General features: G+C 49.8%; 1 non-coding gene across 1 annotated transcript; it reads left to right on the top strand.

Annotated features, from left to right (window-relative positions):
• Positions 1 to 2,049: 2,049 nt before the first annotated feature.
• LOC140386091 (U1 spliceosomal RNA) lies at positions 2,050 to 2,209 on the top strand. Its single transcript, XR_011933569.1, has one exon. It is a non-coding gene; the product is annotated as a U1 spliceosomal RNA (small nuclear RNA).
• Positions 2,210 to 19,162: the final 16,953 nt, after the last annotated feature.

Here is a 19,162-nt window from a genome sequence, read left to right as displayed (position 1 = left end):
TTGGGAGGAGGAGTTTTACAAGAGGCATTGGACGGGAGGAGCTGGAGACTTGGGGGGGGGGGGGGGTACAACTTTGGGGTTTCATGTACGGTACTCTCTTAGAGGCTGGATGGCGTTGGTTGGGGGGTGGGTAGGGGGGTGGGTAGGTGGAGAGCCGTGTAGATTAAGGGTGAGTACGGGTAATCCCTGATTCCTTTTTGTCATTTGTTTATGTAAACAGGCGGGTTGAGGTTTGGGGTTTGGTGGGCGGATGGGATCGTTGTTATTATGGGGACTGACATATCTTGCTGATTATTGTTTATTGTTGATGGGTGTAAATGTGGGAGAAAACGTGAAAAAGGAGAATTAAAAAAATAAAAAAATAAAATAAAAAAATACATTCTACTTAGTGCCTAAAGATGTGCAGATTAAATGAGGTTATGGAGATGAGGTGTGGGAGCGGACTCTTTCAGAGTATCAATGCCGACACGAAGGGCCGAATGGCCTCCTTCTGCACTGCAAATTATTCTATGGTTCTATGGTAATTCTATGAAAGCTTACTTTGAAAGAAGGTGTGCTTAAAGACAACCATCTGAAACAAAGACACTTTATTCATTCATTTATTACTTTCACTCCTCTTTTCCCCTGTGTGTTTGTTTGTGTCTGTGTGTGTATATATATATATATATATATGAATTGTGTTTAAATTTGCAAGCCTGGTGACTGTAATTATTGGGCAGCCAAGGGCCAAATATCTTAGGGATTTTTTGAACAGTTATTGGATAATTCAATTGAGTCCGGGGCACATGGGGCTGGAATTGATCATGCACTAGCCCTGGATAATATTGGGGTTAAGTGGTACCCGCTTAAACAATGGCTCATGACACCTCTGCACTGTCCTCAAGAGTACCTTGGAGGAGAGATGCAATGTGGTGCATAACTCTGAACAATCCATAATCAAGCAGACTACTGGTAATCTGACACGGCCACATTCCTTCTGTCCCTTAGTGTCATGCCAATGCGCTGAAAAATCTTTAGAACCAGTAACATCGAGAGCAAGTTCATCATTCAGATTTGCGCCAACCTTTATAATCCACCTGGTCAGTGGTGAGCCTTGTATCCGTGCACTTTGGGAAGGGAAAGTTGGTAGAACGGCGCAAAAGCTGCATCAATAGACTTGATGTAGTTGTTGGCACCTTACAGAGGTGCATTTTGCAGGTGCTGAGAAATGCGCATGGTTGAAGAGACCATCGTGACTGCAGGTCTTGTATTTTGGTGCTACCAATGAAGGCAGCCATCTCATCTTGAGAAAAAATTACAGCTAAGTCTCCAAAGCTATCGGGCTGGATTCTCCGAGCCGCCACGCGGAAATTGTGTTCGGTGCGGGTTCGGTGGCCGGCTCCGCTCCAACCGGAGAATCGCTCGCGCGCGATCTATGCGACGCAGCTAGGGGATCATTGACAGAGGCCCTCCCCCCGATTCCCCACGCAAAACTGGCCGAGTTACCAACAGCGTGGTTCGAACCGCCTATTGGCCATCAGGAACGTCGGGTGGCTGCTGCAGACTCAGTCCACGGCGTCCTGGTGGATCGAGCACTGGGGGGGGGGGGCCTCCTCATGGATGGCCAGGGGAGCGATCGGGCGGCACGGATCCTTGGGTGCGCGCAATCGTGCGGGGGCCTACATTTTTGTTGCCGCTCTGCGGTCCAAGTCGGCCATGTCACAAGGGGCGGCCGCCGTGCGCATGCTAACCGGAAGTGCGGGGCCCCGTATCCGCAGCCAGAGCTGTGAGACCTGCCAGACTCCTGCAGGTAGGAAAATCGCTCAGGACATTCTTCAAATTCCTGGGTGTGCACATCACCAACAATCTATCCTGGTCCACACACGTCGATGCTACGACCAAGAAAGCACAAAAGTGCCTATATTTCCTCAGGAAACTAAGGAAATACGGCATGTTCACATTGACTCTTTCCAACTTTTATAGATGCACCATGGAAAGCATCCTATCTGCCTGCATCCCAGCCTGGTATGGCAACTGCTCAGCCCAAGACCGTAAGAAACTACAGGGAGTATACTTACTTGGCAGGGGTGAAACCATGATCAAGAATGTGGTTTGCCCAGGACGAGGCTAGTCCACTGCACTTCGGGTGTGCTGATGCCTGCGATGTCCCCAAATGCGGGATATGTGACTGCAAAATTAGTGGTAGTGGGGGACTGTGTTCATACTCTAAAAATAGAAAAAAGAAGAAACTACAGGGAGTCGTAAACACCGCCCAGTCCATCACATGAACCTGCCTCCCATCCAATGACTTTGTCTACACCTCCCGCTGCCTTGGGGAAGTGGGCAGCATAATCAAAGACCCTTCCCACCCGGGTTAATCACTCTTCTAAAAACGGAGCGGTTTGCTCCCTAATTCAGATGGCCATTAAGAGTCACCGACAATATTTGGCGATCGGAGTCACATATAGGTGGTAAAAAAGGCAGTTTCAATGGATTTCCTTCTGCAAACTAAATTAGTCAATCAATTGGATTTTCAAAACATAAGCATCACAGTTATTTTCACTGACACCAGTTTTTTTATTATTTGACATATGTGTCATGATATCCATATTAACATATCATGGTGCAATCACACACATACACTGATGGACAGGTAGATGGACCAACCAACACACACACAACATCACAGCCAATCACCAGTGAGAGCACACGCACTATAAAACAGGGAATACCACAGTTCCCACTCATTCTACCAGGAGATAGCTCAGAGCTCACAGCGTGCCACTCAGACATACACCATGTGCTGAATGAAATGAAAAATGAATGAAAATCGCTTATGTCACAAGTAGGCTTCAAATGAAGTTACTTTGAAAAGCCCCTAGTCGCCACATTCCAGTGCCTGTACAGGGAGGCTGTTACGGGAATTGAACCTTGCTGCTGGCTTGCCTTGGACTGCTTTCAAAGCCAGCGATTTGGCCCTGTGCTAAAATGCCTCACTAAGATAGTGCTGGGGCTGGGTCCACAGGTTAGCTGGTGAAGTACGAACCACAGCCAGAAGTTAATAGTTATTATTGTACAGAATAATAAAACAGAGTTGTACCATCTACAACCGTGTTGGTTCGTTTGTGTATCGGAACACCCAACACGACATGATACCAGGACTGGAAATTCGCCAGCGACTGTGAGACCTACCTGCACCTCTTCAGAGATCCGGCATCCTGCGCCATGGACACCATCAGCCCGCCGCAGCTACTCCAAATCGCTGGAAATCTCGGCGTCAACTGGAAGCTGTTTAAACAGCACTTCCAGCTCTTCCTAGAAGCCACAGACAGGGAGAATGCATCGGACACCAGGAAGATCACCCTCCTCCTCTCCACAGCGGGGCAACACGCCATCCACGTCTACAACTCCCTGGCATTCGCGGAAGGCGAGGACAAGACGAAGTACAAGACGGTCCTTCTAAAATTTGAGGAACACTTCAGCGTGGAAGTTAATGAGAGCTTCGAGAGGTACCTCTTCCAGCAGCGCCTGCAGGGTAAGGATGAGCCTTTTCAAGCTTATTTGACACACCTCCATATCCTCGCGCAGTCCTGCGGCTATGAGGCCACCTCCGACTCCATGATTCGGGATCAGATAGTTTTTGGGGTCACCTCAGACACCCTACGCCAGCAGCTCCTCAAAATAAAGCGCCTCACCCTAGCCACCGCCATCGAAACTTGCATCCTCCACGAAAACGCGACCAGCCGGTACTCCCAATTCCAGATGGCCGAATCGGCACGGCACGGGTCCTACGAGGCCGAGCGGGTCCAGTCGATCGAGTTCCTCCCGGCCCGCGGCCCGGACGAGGGCGGCCATTTCGCGTGCTTCCCGAGGCCTCCCGCGCTTGTACGCGCCAAAAGAGGGGACGTTGACGCAGAGGGACGTGATGCGCAGGTGCGCTCTACACAGGACCGCACCGTGCATGTGCAGTGGCGTAATGAACGCCATGGCGTCACGACATGCGGCAACTGTGGATCCGCACACTTAAAGCAGCAATGTCCAGCCAAAACGCGACAATGCCTCCGCTGTGGCAGGATGGGCCACTACGCTGCCTGCTGTCGAGCAGCTCAACCTGCCAACTCTCGGCAATTCCACCAGCCTCGCAGGGAGGTGCGGGCCATCCAGCTCCCATACACCGAGTCATACCCTGACGACGTGCAGACCAGTGAGACCGACGAACGGGAACCCTTCCGCGTTGCGGTAGTAGACAGGAACCGGATGTCCCCAAGTAGGACCCACCAGCTGATGCCAGTGGACAACATTAATCCGGGCGATGAATGGTGTGCCACCCTCACGGTCAACCGATCACCAATCTCATTCCGCTTAGACACTGGGTGCCTCCGCCAATCTCATTGCATGGTCAGCCTTCCACACCTTGAAGGTTAAACCACCGATTCAGCCATCCCACTGTCAGCTGGTTGATTACAACGGGAACATTATCCCGGCCGTGGGGTCCTGCCAGCTCGAGGTTGCACACAATTCATGCACAGCCACACGGTCTTTTGAGATAGTTGGATCCTCGAGACTCTCTGTTAGGCGCACAGGCGTGCAAGATCCTCCACCTCGTTCAGCTGGTACATACTCTGTCTCCGGAAGGCACGTCCGATTTCCCGGATGCGGACTTTAGGGCGCAGCTCCACTCGCTCCTCGCCCACAACCAGAAGGTTTTCGAGGGCATGGACACACTGCCCTACACTTAGAGAATACGGCTCAAACCGGATACAACCCGGTCATTCACGCACCTCGTAGAGTCTCAGCACCACTCAAGGACCGCCTCAAGCAGGACCAAGGAGTGCTTTCCCGGGTCACGGAGCCAATGTCATGGGTCAGCTCCATGGTGTGCGTAAAAAAGCCCTCCGGCGAGCTCCCGATCTGCATCGACCCGAAAGACCTGAACAATAACATCATGAGGGAACACTACCCCATAGGCAAATGGGAAGAAATCACGAGCGAAATGGCCCGGGCTAAAATTTTCACCAAGCTTGATGCCTCAAAGGGTTTTTGGCAGATTCAACTGGATCAGTCCAGCAGGAAGCTGTGCACTTTCAACACTCCCTTTGGCAGGTACTGCTACAATAGGATGCCGTTTGGCATCATCTCGGCATCAGAGGTGTTTCATCGCATCATGGAACAGATGATGGAGGGCATCGAAGGGGTACGGTCCGGGTAATGATCAATAATCCAATACACCGATTAGTAAGATTTAAATCAAAGCACATTTATTATACACAGTAATGATCCATGTGGAGGAAGTCCTCATGGCTCTTCTCTTTCCTTTTCCTTTCTTTTCTTCTCCGGCCCTGGAGCTTCTGGAGTTCTGTGGAAACAAGCATAGTGTCTGTAACTATCTTTGTTTAATATCTCGTACAATAGTCTGTCTGTCCTTTAGTGCCAATTACTCCCTTTATAATTGGTCACTATGAGAAACTCCCTCATTTCTTTTTTTTCAAAAATCGAATTTTAGGACAAGACACACTTCCCAATAATGAACCAGTGCGAGCCGTCTCGCAGACTGCGCAATTTACCATCCAAATGTTTCAGGATGTAAATAGCATGTGGTTGGCAACCTAAGGGTTACCTGAAACAAAACAAAACGTTTTGAACTGAAAGTGCCAAAATGAGGTGCGTATGGGCCGCGACGGGTAAGAGTTGGATGGAGTCCCCGGGTAGGACGGCTACCAATGCCGTGTCTCCCCTACCCGAGCGTAGTTGACCAGAGGGCGGGGTCCCAGGCAGGGCGTGTTCCAAGCCGTTTCTCCACTGCCTGAGCAACCGACAAGAACGGGCAAGAAATGTAGTCATCGTGGTGTGGCTGCCATAGTGGTTCTACCTTCAAACCAGAAGGGCAGTTACGAACGGGCGTCTGGTTCCTTAACCAGTCTCTGCAGACAAGCTCTCAGAGGTTTCTGCTGAAAAGGCGTGCGGACAAGTTCTCAGAGGTTTCGGCCGAATAGGCGTGGGGCAGTGACATTTTTTTTTCCTGTCTGACATACAACATTTAACAAACTTACAAACAACATAAGACATGCGGCAGGTTCCATCAGAAAGGACACCACTTCGCCCAAGCGGTTCCTTTTAAAACATCAGGTATTCAGGTATTTGGGTAATTGGAACGCATTCTGGGGAAGGTGGGACCTGTACAAGCAGGACGGGTTGCATCTGAACTAGAGGGGTACCAATATCCTGGGAGGAAGATTTTCTAGTACTCTTCGGGAGGGTTTAAACTAATTTGGCAGGGGAATGGGAACCAGATTTGTAGTCCAGCACCTAAGCTAGCCGATATTCAGGACGCCCAAGCATGTAGTGAGGCAGTGGGGAAGGGAACACTGACAAAGGAGAGTACTTGCAGGCACGGAGATGGGTTGAAGTGTGTATACTTCAACGCAAGAAGCATCAGGAATAAGGTGGGTGAACTTAAGGCATGGATCGGTTCTTGGGACTACGATGTGGTGGCCATCACGGAAACTTAGATAGAAGAGGGGCAGAAATGATTGTTGGAGGTCCCTGGTTATAGATGTTTCAATAAGATTAGGGAGGGTGGTAAAAGAGGTGGGGGGTGGCATTGTTAATTAGAGATAGTATAACAGCTGCAGAAAGGCAGTTCGAGGAGTATCTGCCTACTGAGGTAGTATGGGTTGAAGTCAGAAATAGGAAAGGAGCAGTCACCTTGTTAAGAGTTTTCCATAGGCCCCCCAACACTAGCAGAGATGTGGAGGAACAGATTGGGAAACAGATTTTGGAAAGGTGCAGAAGTCACACGGCAGTAGTCATGGATGACTTTAACTTCCCAAACATTGAGAGGAAATTCTTTAGATCAAATAGTTTAGATGGGGTGGTGTTTGTGCAGTGTGCCCAGGAAGCTTTTCTAACACAGTATGTAGATTGTCCGACCAGAGGGGAGGCAATATTGGATTTGGTACTTGGTAATGAAACAGGGCAAGGTTTACAATTGGGGGAAGGGTAAATACGTTGTTGTCAGACAAGAGTTGAAGTGCATAAGTTGGGAACATAGGCTGTCAGGGAAGGACACAAGTGAAATGTGGAACTTGTTCAAGGAACAGGTACTACGTGTCCTTGATATGTATGTCCCTGTCAGGCAGGGAAGAGATGGTCGAGTGAGGGGACCATGGTTGACAAGAGAGGTTGAATGTCTTGTTAAGAGGAAAAAGGAGACTTATGTAAGGCTGAGGAAACAAGGTTCAGACAGGGTGCTGGAGGGATACAAGATAGCCAGGAGGGAACTGAAGAAAGGGATTAGGAGAGCTGATAGAGGGCATGAACAATCTTTGGCGGGTAGGATCAAGGAAAACCCCAAGGCCTTTTACACATATGTGAGAAATATGAGAATGACTAGTGCGAGGGTAGATCCGATCAAGGACAGTAGCGGGAGATTGTGTATCGAGTCTGAAGAGATAGGAGAGGTCTTGAACCAGTACTTTTCTTCTGTATTTACAAATGAGGGGGGCCATATTGTTGGAGAGGACAGTGTGAAACAGATGGGTAAGCTCGAGGAAATACTTGTTAGGAAGGAAGATGTGTTGGGCATTTTGAAAAACTTGAGGATAGACAAATCCCCCGGGCCTGACGGGATATTTCCAAGGATTAAATGGGGAGCAAGAGATGAAATTGCAGAGCCGTTGGCAATGATCTTTTCGTCCTCACTGTCAACAGGGGTGGTACCAGGGGATTGGAGCGTGGTGAATGTCGTGCCTCTGTTCAAAAAAGGGACCAGGGGAAACCCTGGGAATTACAGGCCAGTTAGTCTTACTTCGGTGGTAGGCAAAGTAATGGAAAGGGTACTGAAGGATAGGGTTTCTGAGCATCTGGAAAGACGCTGCTTGATTAGGAATAGTCAGCACAGATTTGTGAGGGGTAGGTCTTGCCTTGCAAGTCTTATTGAATTCTTTGAGGAGGTGACCAAGCATATGGATGAAGGTAAAGCAGTGGATGTAGTGTACATGGATTTTAGTAAGGCATTTGATAAGGTTCCCCATGGTAGGCTTCTGCAGAAAGTAAGGAGGCATGGGATAGTGGGAAATTTGGCCAGTTGGATAACAAACTGGCTAACCGATAGAAGTCAGAGAGTGGTGGTGGATGGCAAATATTCAGCCTGGATCCCAGTTACCAGTGGCATACCGCAGGGATCAGTTCTGGGTCCTCTGCTGTTTGTGATTTTCATTAATGACTTGGATGAGGGAGTTGAAGGGTGGGTCAGTAAATTTGCAGACGATACGAAGATTGGTGGAGTTGTGGATAGTGAGGAGGGCTGTTGTCGGCTGCAAAGAGACATAGATAGGATGCAGAGCTGGGCTGAGATGCGGCAGATGGAGTTTAACCCTGAAAAGTGTGAGGTTTTCCATTTTGGAAGGACAAATATGAATGCGGAATACAGGGTTAACGGTAGAGTTCTTGGCAATGTAGGGGAGCAGAGAGATCTTGGGGTCTATGTTCATACATCTTTGAAAGTTGCCACTCAAGTGGATAGAGCTGTGAAGGCCTGTGGTGTGCTAGCGTCCATTAACAGAGGGATTGAATTTAAGAGCCGTGAGGTGATGATGCAGCTGTACAAAACTTTGGTAAGGCCACATTTGGAGTACTGTGTACAGTTCTGGTCGCCTCATTTTAGGAAGGATGTGGAAGCTTTGGAAAAGGTGCAAAGGAGATTTACCAGGATGTTGCCTGGAATGGAGAGTAGGTCTTACGAGGAAAGGTTGAGGGTGCTCGGCCTTTTCTCATTAGAACGGAGAAGGATGAGGGGCAACTTGATAGAGGTTTATAAGATGATCAGGGGAATAGATAGAGTAGACAGTCAGAGGCCTTTTCCCCGGGTGGAACAAACCATTACAAGGGGACATAAATTTAAGGTGAATGGTGGAAGATATAGGGGGGATGTCAGAGGTAGGTTCTTTACCCAGAGAGTAGTGGGGGCATGGAATGCACTGCCTGTGGAAGTAGTTGAGTCGGAAACATTAGGGACCTTCAAGCAGCTATTGGATAGGTACATGGATTACAGTAGAATGATATAGTGTAGATTAATTTGTTCTTAAGGGCAGCACGGTAGCATTGTGGATAGCACAATTGCTTCACAGCTCCAGATTCCCAGGTTTAATTCCGGCACATCCTCCCCGTGTCTGCGTGGGTATCCTTCGGGTGCTCCGGTTTCCTCCCATAGTCCAAAGATGTGCAGGTTAGGTGGATTGGCCGTGATAAATTGCCCTTAGTGTCCAAAGTTGCCCTTAGTGTTGGGTGGAGGTGTTGACCTTGGGTAGGGTGCTCTTTCCAAGAGCTGGTGCAAATTCAATGGGCCGAATGGCCTCCTTCCGCACTGTAAATTCTATGATAATCTATGATTAATCGAGGACAAAGGTTCGGCACAACATCGTGGGCTGAAGGGCCTGTTCTGTGCTGTATTTTCTGTGTTCTATGTTTTATCATCTGGACACCTCAGTTCTCGGTTGCGAACAGGGTCGCAAAGGGGTTCTCGGTTTGGGAGTCAGGCCCAAGGTCGTCATCTTCTCCCGGGTGCCAAACTCTTGAGTGTATCAGGGCTGAAAGAGCTGCATGGTGTGAGGTGGGTTCACTCTCGTTGTTGCGGACGAGTCGGAATGAGTTATCTCGGTGCCAATAGTTGGTGTCTAGTTGTGTGGGGACAGAATCGGGGTCGTCAGTATAGTTCGGTGGTGCGGTTTGTTCAGGAAAGTGATCATGAAGAGATCACTTGGATCATAGTCGGAATCGCTGGGTGTGGGGCCTGTTGCATTGGGATAGGAGGGAGGCGTGCTGTGGCTACCGTCCGAGTCACAGTCGCTGACTCTGCTGCTGCAGTCTGTGGGCATTCCGGGACGGAGTGTATATTTCGGGGGTGGAGTCGAGGTCGAGTCCGTGGCTGGGATGGACGTGTTGGGGGATGGTAGGGTTACGTTGGCTGTGGGCAGGGTGTGGTGTGCTGCGTCGAGCATGATGTGGTGTGCGTGGTTAGACTGTGTTCCATATGCCTTCAGCTGGTTGATATGGAACCACGCAGTCTTACCGTTGGGGTACTTTATTTTGTAAACGGAAGGGCTTACTTTATCCGCAATGGAGTATGGACCCGAGTATTTTGGTGACAGAAATGTGCTGGTGTTATATACAGAGAGCATAACTTGCTGTCCTACACTGTACTCAGTCGCATGCACTGTCTTGTCGAAACAAGCCTTGCTCTGTTTCTTTCTGGTGCCCAATTTTACTGCGGCTGCTAGCTGAGCCATTTTAACATTTTCAACTAATTGTTCTACTGCTTTCTCGTGTGTGAGGGCCGTCACTTCGGGGCTGGTCAAGTCCAAACCTCATAAATATTCTGTGCCTTTCATGGGGCGTCCGGTCATGAGGTTGTGTGGGGTGTAACCTGTGGAAGTAGAAATTGTGTTATGCAAAAACATCAGCGCAAAAGGGAGGACTGAGTCCCAAGTTGTGTTGTTCTGCTGGACCATTTTTCTGAGGGTGGATTTTAGGGTCCGATTCATGCGCTCCACGATACCACTCGACTGTGGATGGTATGCTATGTGGAATTTTTGGGTGATGCCAATTATCGTGAGGACGTTCTGCATGACACGTCCCGTAAAATGGGAGCCTTGGTCTGATTCAATGCTGCGGGGGAGTCCCCATCTTGTAAAGATGTGGTGGGTCAAAATCTTGGCTGTGGTTTTTGCAGTGTTTGTTCTGGAAATGCTTCCACCCATTTTGTAAATGTGTCAATTACCACAAGTACATATTTATAGCCATTCCTGCAAGGGGACAATGGTCCTATAAAATCAATCTGGAGGTTAGTCCAGGGGCCATTAACGGGGCGGGTGTGAGCCTTTTTGGCATATCTGTCCGGATTATTCTGGGCGCAGATAAGACAATTCTCGATGTAGTGATTTACATCATCCTTTAAACTCGGCCACCAACAAAGCTGCTTGAGGTGGGCTGTAGTGGGATCGATTCCCTGATGTCCATGACCGTCATGGAACAAACAAATCAGTTGATTCCTGTCCTGTTCAGGAACCACATAAAGGGTGTCTTTTAACACCACACCGTCATGTGTGGTCAGTGCATTTCTAAACCTCTCATAGGGTGCTGGATATTTTCCTTTCACAATCTCCCTGAGATTGCTTTCCTGCTTCTGGGCCTCTACTAGATCCTCGATCTTTGTCTGTGAGACCTGAACTACACTCACTGGTGCGCTTTCGGGGGGTGTCCAAAAATGTCCACGTCTGGAACCTGCTTTAACCAGTGCGTCGGCTTTTACATTTCCATGGGGGGAGGAACGATGGTGACTGCGAACTTTGATTATCCCAAAAGTCCTGTTCTGTGCTCTCTGTAAAATATGACGGAGCAATGGGGCTGAAGGGAGGGGTTTTCCGTCTGCGGAAACAAATCCTCTTGCTTTCCACAGGGGCAGGAATTCCGTGAGGCTGTTGCAGACATAGAGGTTGTACGAGTATATGTCTGCTGGGCTGGGGAAGGAATCTGAGTGTTCCACTATATACGCGATGGCCGCAAGCTCTGCTGTCTGCGCGCCTAAGTGGCCTGGCAGTTTTTTCGATATTTCCTCGAGGGCGCGTCCCTGCGCGTCTTCGACATAGATACCGCAACCTGTTAAGAAAATGAAATGAAAATCGCTTATTGTCACGAGTAGGCTTCAATTAAGTTACTGTGAAAAGCCCCTAGTCGCCACATTCTGGCACCTATTCGGGGAGGCTGTTACGGGAATCGAACCGTGCTGCTGGCCTGTCTTGGTCTGCTTTCAAAGCCAGCGATTTAGCCCTGTGCTAAACAGCCCCTTCCCATCCAAGACTGTGGAAGATCCATCCACATAGATCTTTATGGGCTTACACGTGTCCGTGTGCTGGGGGCTCTGGGTTGAACTACCTATTATTCTGGGGGGTGTTTTAGCGATAAAGGGGCCTGTGTTGTGGTGTGGAGAGATAATTTTGCATTCATGGGGGGTTCCGGGGTACTTAAGTTGTCAGCTTAAAAAGGTGTGCGTCTTTGTCTGTTTAACAATGATGTCCCGTCCCTGCAAGAGAAGGGTCCATCTCGCTGCTCAAATCTGGCTTACTGTACCATCCTTGAGTCGTCCGTCCAGTAAAAGTTGGGTGAGGGTGTGTTCGGTGAGAATTGTAATGGGGTTCAGTCCGGTAATATATGAAAAATACTGCACTGCCCAAAATACTGCGAGCAGGTGCCTCTCACAGGCTGAAAATCCCTGCTCCACAGCATCTAAAATTCTGGAGGCGTAAGCTACGGGCCTTAACTGGTCGTGCCGCTCCTGGAGGAGCACGGCCGAAAGGGTGCGGTCTGTGGTCTCTACCTCTATGGCGTAAGGGGAAAGTGGGTCTGGAACTTGTAGTGCGGGGGCTGCTGTGAGTGCCTGTTTTAAAGAGTCCACAGCATCCGTATGCTGCGGAAGCCATTCCCAGGGGGCTCCTTTCTTTAGGAGGTCTGAGAGGGGTGCTGCCTTGCTGGCGAAACCGTCAATGTGGTTTCAGCAGTAGCCAACCAGTCCTAAAAAAGTCCGGAGTGCTGAAACGTTCTGGGGAAGGGGCAATTTAGCAATCGAGTCAATCCTTTTATGCTCGATCTTGCGTTTACCATGTGTGATAATTGTTCCCAAATATATCACTTTTTCTTCCAAAATCTGGGCCTTTTTGGGGTTGACTTTGCAACCAATTGAGTGTAAGAGTTCCAGGAGTTCGGACAGAAGCTCAATGTGCTCTTTCTTGGTGTCTGTCTGCAGTAGTAGGTCGTCTACATACTGAGCTAGACATTCGGGGCGAGAGAATTTGGCTAAACCATTTGCCAGCTGTCGGTGGAAAATGGAGGGGGAGTTGTGGAATCCTTGTGGAAGGCATGTCCACGTGTACTGCTGTGCTTTAAAGGTGAAGGCAAATTTGTACTGGCACGCCTTTGCCAATGGAATGGACCAGAATCCATTACTGACGTCCAAAACCGTAAAGAATCGGGAATTGAGTCCCTGCTTGAGCATGGTCTCGGGACTTGTTGCTACTGTGGGGGCTGCTGCGGAGGTGATTTTGTTGAGTTCCCGGTAATCGATGGTCAGTCGCCATGATCCATCGGGCTTTCAAACTGGCCAAATCGGGGCATTATTAGTGGAGGCTACTGATCTAAGTACACCCTGCTCTAATAAGCTTTCTATTACCTTGGAGGTTCCTCCCTCTGCTTCTTGGGGAAATCCATATTGTTTTTGGGGTTGAGGGTCAGGTCCTGTTATTTGTACAGAGCCAGTCATCCGTCCACAGTCGTGCTTGTGGGTCGCGAATGCTGCCCTGTTCTTTTGCAGAACTGCCCTAACCTGCTTGTCCGTACTAAGCGTGGTCGGGTTGGAACAAAATTCGCCTATGGCGCTAACTTTGTTCGCGTACTCTCCTCTGTTGAGCGTTGGGGGGACTCTTGCGGATTTTGCCATCTTCCAGACACACTGGTTGACTGGATCGAATGAAAGATTGTGGGAATTCATGAAATCGATTCCCAGAATGTGTTCTGCTGTGTGGGGCAGGTCAACTAAAACTACGGGGTGCTTGGTGGTGATGTTACCGATTTGAATGGTACAGGGGCTGTGATGTGTCCCTGCTGTGAGTGGTCTGTAAAGCCGCTGAGGGTGATAGTGGCTGTAGTGGGCCACCTGTCTTTTTGAAACATGATGTGGAGATGCCGGCGTTGGACTGGGGTGAGCACAGTACGAAGTCTTACAACACCAGGTTAAAGTCCAACAGGTTTGTTTTGATGTCACTTTTTGAAACATGGTAGAGGAATTTATTGTGGTTCGGGACCCTCTTGTGTCCCAGAGAAATTCGATGGGCTGTCCCCGAATTTTTGCTGCAACTACCGGTCGTCTGGACCTATCCCAAAGGGTGTCGCAGACCCAACTGGGGGAGCCCGTACACCGTCAGTCCGTTCCGGTCAAGTCCGTCTGATCTGAACGGGCGCTAACGCTATGAATGGGCTCTGTCGTTTTTTTTACTCAGAGTGCCCGTCTGCTGGGCTCTCTGTGGCTTTTTAGGGGCATTGCACTCTCTTGCGAAGTGTCCCAACTGTCCGCAGTTGTAACACTCCTGTGACTTGGGTGGGGGGCTGTTCTTTCCCTCATTCCCATGCGGGGTTCTGGTGTGTTTTTACTGCCTGTATATCTGCTCCGGCCTGCTTTTCCTCGGGATTTTTGACTGAGGATTTGCTTTGTATAGATTGTTCCCAAGCGCGGGACAATCTTTTCACTACCCACTTCTCGTTATGGGCCTCCTCTGAGGGATCATAACTCGTGCAGGCTTTCTGTTCTGTTTCGGTGGCATGGGAGATAAGGGTGCGGGTCCATTTGGCCCTGTTGTCTGGGGACAAATGGGCACGGTCTAAGTCTCCAAAGACTGCTGCAAAGTGGATCCACAGGAGTCCAGCAAACGCTGTGGGGTGCTCGGTTTTCTTTTGCCTGCATTTGTTGAGGCCATCTACGGGGTCACCCCGGTTATACCCGATCGCATCCAGGATCGCGGTATGCATTTCTGCAAGGATGCCTCCTCCTACATTCTGTGGGTCGGGAAGGGCTGCTGCTACTGAAGGGTCTAAACTTAAAACCGTGAGCTTCACATGCTCTCGCTCATCCAGGCCGTACATGGTCGCCTGATGCTTAACTGTGGCAAAGAAATGGTGGGGGTCTGATGTGGGGAGGAACGGTGTGATCTTATCGCACACGTCCTGTAATTGGGTCACTGTTAAGGGGGTGGAATATAGAAATTCCGCATCGTCCAATGTGGCTGTGCGGTGGGTGGTTACTGGGTTCATTGGAGCTTGAACTATCTGCTGTGTGGGGGGTTGGGGCGCTTTTCTCTTTTGTGGCTTTCCCTGAGCACACGTTCCCTGAACATATCTCTGCGCTGTTTCGTTCAATTCTTCCCAATCCGGGCCGTCTTCCTGATCTAATTTTCTCCAAAGGTTTCCTGGAAACCTTTCTGAACTGAAAGCAGAGATTGCAGTTCTGCAATCTGCTTCTGGCACTTTGCGTGATCTAATGTGCTTTGTCTTTGTTCTGTGGTGGCAGCATGGAGTGCTCTTAATGCTGCCTTGAGGTCGCTGCACTGTCTCTGTAATGCTTCTACCTGCTTTTCTGTTTCTTCACGTACCAGGACTGCACGTTGCGTGTCCTGATAGGCCTTTTCATATTGAGACAGGAAGCTGCTTAAGTGCACCAGACAAGCCTGGTGTGCCCTTTTGGCATCCTCCACTTCTACATCTTTTGCTGCCAACTTCCTTCTCAATTCCAAATTCTCCTTTTCTACCTCACTTACATCGACCTTACTCATTCGATGTATGCCCTCACTTCTTTCCGGAGCGTCCTAACGACCTCCTCTGTGCGTCGCAATTGTGCCAACCATAACACGATTGCCATCGGCTTGCGAGCTTTCCTGAAGCTCTTTTTGTGGATCTCGCTCAGGTTCTCCCACCAAGTATGTCCTATACTCCCGGGGCTTGATTCCTCGTTGTCACAGAATTCATTCCAAAGGGGCCATCCTTTCCCTTTGAGATATTTCCTGATCTCTTCCTCCCAAATGGGACATTGTCCCACTCTACTGCTGCTGGTCGCTGCGACCGCAAATTCCTCTGGGTTCATGAGGCACTGCATTGCCAGCATTGCCATCTTTCCTATCCGAATGCTGCTCTTCAAATTTGGGACATGGGTTTTAATCCGAATGCTGCTCTTCAAATTTGGGACAGGGGTATTAAGGCGGTGCTGTATATACGAGTACGGCTTTCGCTACTTTCCGAAATACAATCTTCCAACAGTTTTGTCGCAACAAAAAATCTATCAGTTTTATCTTATCGCCCTGTTAGTTACGCATGCATACACACACTTCTGAATTATGAGGATTGATCAGAACCGCTTGAACACTTGTGGTTTTCTGTTTCCAATTGAATCTCTAATTCAAATTCTGGGTTGTCCCGGAGTGGTTTTCCACTTCTTGATCGGGTCCCGTCAGGATGTCGCCAAATAATGTTGCTCATTTTCTCCTTGGTTTAATTGCTGTTTTATCACCTTTGCTCTTGAGTCGCCAGGTATCTTTATGATACCGCCACATGGTTCAAGTCCGAGTAATGATCAATAATCCAATACACCGATTAGTAAGATTTAAATCAAAGCACATTTATTATACACAGTAATCACTACTCATGCACAAATTCTACGTTTAAGCTACTTCTACAACTAACAGGCCTATACTTAACTTGGAACTGGCCCACCAGGTCAGGGAAACGAATGGCCTTTCATTCGGGTTCTGAGCCTGCGGGATTCGAAGTTGGTACAGATTGATAGCTAGGAGCGCCTATCTCGTAGCGAGCGTTGAAGTAAGACTTACAGTTTCGATCAGCTGCTGAAGAGTGAAGAGCTGGAGAAGTGGTGGAGAAGAGAGAAGAGAGCGATTTGAACTTGGGACTCAATTCTTATATCCCAGGGGCTTCCCGCCTTTCGGGGCGGACCCTGTACCTGGTCCCAAGTGATTGGACTTTGTCCCAATCACTTGGTTCAATTTTCTCCAATGCTGGAGCGGTTCCCTGATCGATGGGCAGTCTTGAGGTGCTCGGTCACCTCCTTTTGTGTACGCTCCTGCTGGCGCCGAAGAGTCTGGTTTTGCTTTGTGTGTCTAAATGTTGCTTATTGTTCCCGGAGATTGCTCATTAGTATGCAGATGGCTGTTGTTTTGTTATGCTGATGGTTGCTGGTATCGATAGTGTCTGGCCTTTCCAGAGGTAAATACAAAGCCAACCTGCAGCTGCTCGTTTTTGTCTTGTTGGCTGACTTTCCCATCAGCCTTTGCCGTTCGTCATTTTGAATCGGGAGTTGGCCATTTTAAGTGGCTACAGGACACAAAGATCTCGACTGATGCCAGCCAGGTCGGCATTGGGGCGGTACGCCTGCAACGGGACGACACTGCATCATGGGCCCCGGTCGCCTATGCCTCGCGGGCCACGTCCCCCACAGAACAGCGCTATGCGCAGATTGAAAAGGAGTGCCTGGGTTTGTTGACCAGCATCGACAAATTCCACGACTATGTGTATGGTCTTCCGCAGTTCACTGTGGAGACCGACCATCACCTCCTAGTCGGCATCATTCAGAAGGACCTCAACGAGATGACCCCTCGCCTCCAGTGCATTCTGCTCAAGCTCCGGAGGTACGACTTCCAACTTGTCTACACCCCGGGAAAGGACCTCATCGTCGCGAATGCCCTGTCCAGAGCAGTGAGCACACCACCCGAATCGGAGGGATTCGTTTGTCAAGTCGACGCACAAGTAGCCTTCACATCGGCCAATCTGCCGGCTACTGATGCACGTCTGGCCCACATCCGCCGTGAGACTGCGGCTGACCCCCTTCTACAACGTGTGATGCGCCACATGACGGAAGGGTGGCTCAAGGGGCAGTGCCCACAATTCTCCAATGTCCGGGACGACTTGGCCGTCATTGATGGTGTCCTCCTAAAGTTGGACCGGATTGTGATCCCACACAGCATGCCCAGGCTGGTCCTCGAACAATTGCACGAAGGCTATCTCGGGGTTGAAAAGTGCAAGCGGAGGGCCCATGAAGCTGTGTACTGGTCGGGCATCATCGACGACATCGCCAACATGGTGCTCAACTGCCCCACCTGCCAAATCTCAGCCGGCGCAACCCCTTGAGACGCTTCAGCCCCATGAGTTGGTGACGTCTCCCTGGGCGAAGGTGGGTGTGGACCTCTTTCATGCGGTCGCAGGGACTACGTCATTATAATTGACTATTTTTCCAATTATCAGGAGGTCATACGCCTGCACGACTTGACATCATCAGCTGTCATCAGAGCATGTAAAGAAACCTTCGCTCGCCATGGAATTCCGCTCACCGTCATGTCTGACAACGGGCCCTGTTTTGCGAGCCAAGAATGGTCTTCTTTTGCCGCTTCATACGGCTTCACACACGTGACGTCCAGCCCTTTGCATCCCCAGTCGAATGGCAAGGCGAAAAGGGCGTCCATATCGTGAAGCGGCTCCCCTGCAAGGCTGCTGATGCCGGATCTGACTTCTGTTTAGCCCTGCTGGCCTATCGCTCGGTCCCACTGTCCACAGTCCTCTCGCCAGCCCAGCTGTTGATGGGTTACACCCTCAGGACCACTATGCCATCCATTCATGTTCCTAAACCCGACCATGCTTCAGTACTGCAAAGGATGCGACAGCAGCGTGCTCAGCAGAAGGTGGCCCATGACGCTCGGGCAACTGATCTTCCTGCCCCCTAGCGCCTGGAGACAACGTCCGCATACACCTACCGGAGGGTGGCTGGTTGGCAACCACCGAGGTTCTCCGCCGCGTGGCTCCCCGCTCGTTCCTGGTTCACATGCCTGATGGCTCCATTCGCTGGCTTAATCGGCGGGCCCTTCGGCTGCTTCCGCGCTCGCTACGTGATCATGCATCGGTGCCACGCCCTCCTGTTGTCCCTGATGTCGACTTCGTGGATCTTCCTGCCACTCTGCCTATTCCTCTCTCGCCCGTGGCCAGGCCCATTCCTCAGCCGGTGGATCCTGACCCACCTTTGAGGCGGTCAACCCAAATCCGTCGCCCACCTAATAGACTGGACTTATGAGCCTGTTTGCATATTGGACTTACTGAATTGTTGTGCAATACTGTTAACGTGTTTCTTTCTGGTCGTTCCAGGAGTTCTCTTTCGATATTTGATGATTGTACTTGTTTTGTTCATCGTACAACCGCGTTGCTCTGTTGCACCTGACACCTTCCTATGTATATAGTTTAGCCTCATGTACATGTGTACATATTGTAAATATTGCACACACATACTCAGATGCACTCAGTACACACCAATATTTATTACAATGTAGGCACATATCCTTGTGAAAAGGGGGGGGGATGTCATGATATCCACATTAACATATCATGGTGCAAACACACACATACACTGATGGACAGGTAGTTGGACCAACCAACACACACACAACATCACAGCCAATCACCAGTGAGAGCACACGCACTATAAAACAGGGAACACCACAGTTCCCGCTCATTCTACCAGGAGATAGCTCAGAGCACAGAGCTCACAGCGCGCCACTCAGACATACACCATGTGCTGAGTGCCTCACTA

This window comes from Scyliorhinus torazame, chromosome 11, assembly GCF_047496885.1.
Source record: "Scyliorhinus torazame isolate Kashiwa2021f chromosome 11, sScyTor2.1, whole genome shotgun sequence".
NCBI lineage: Eukaryota > Metazoa > Chordata > Chondrichthyes > Carcharhiniformes > Scyliorhinidae > Scyliorhinus > Scyliorhinus torazame.
This window is presented reverse-complemented; position numbering and strand designations above follow the sequence as displayed.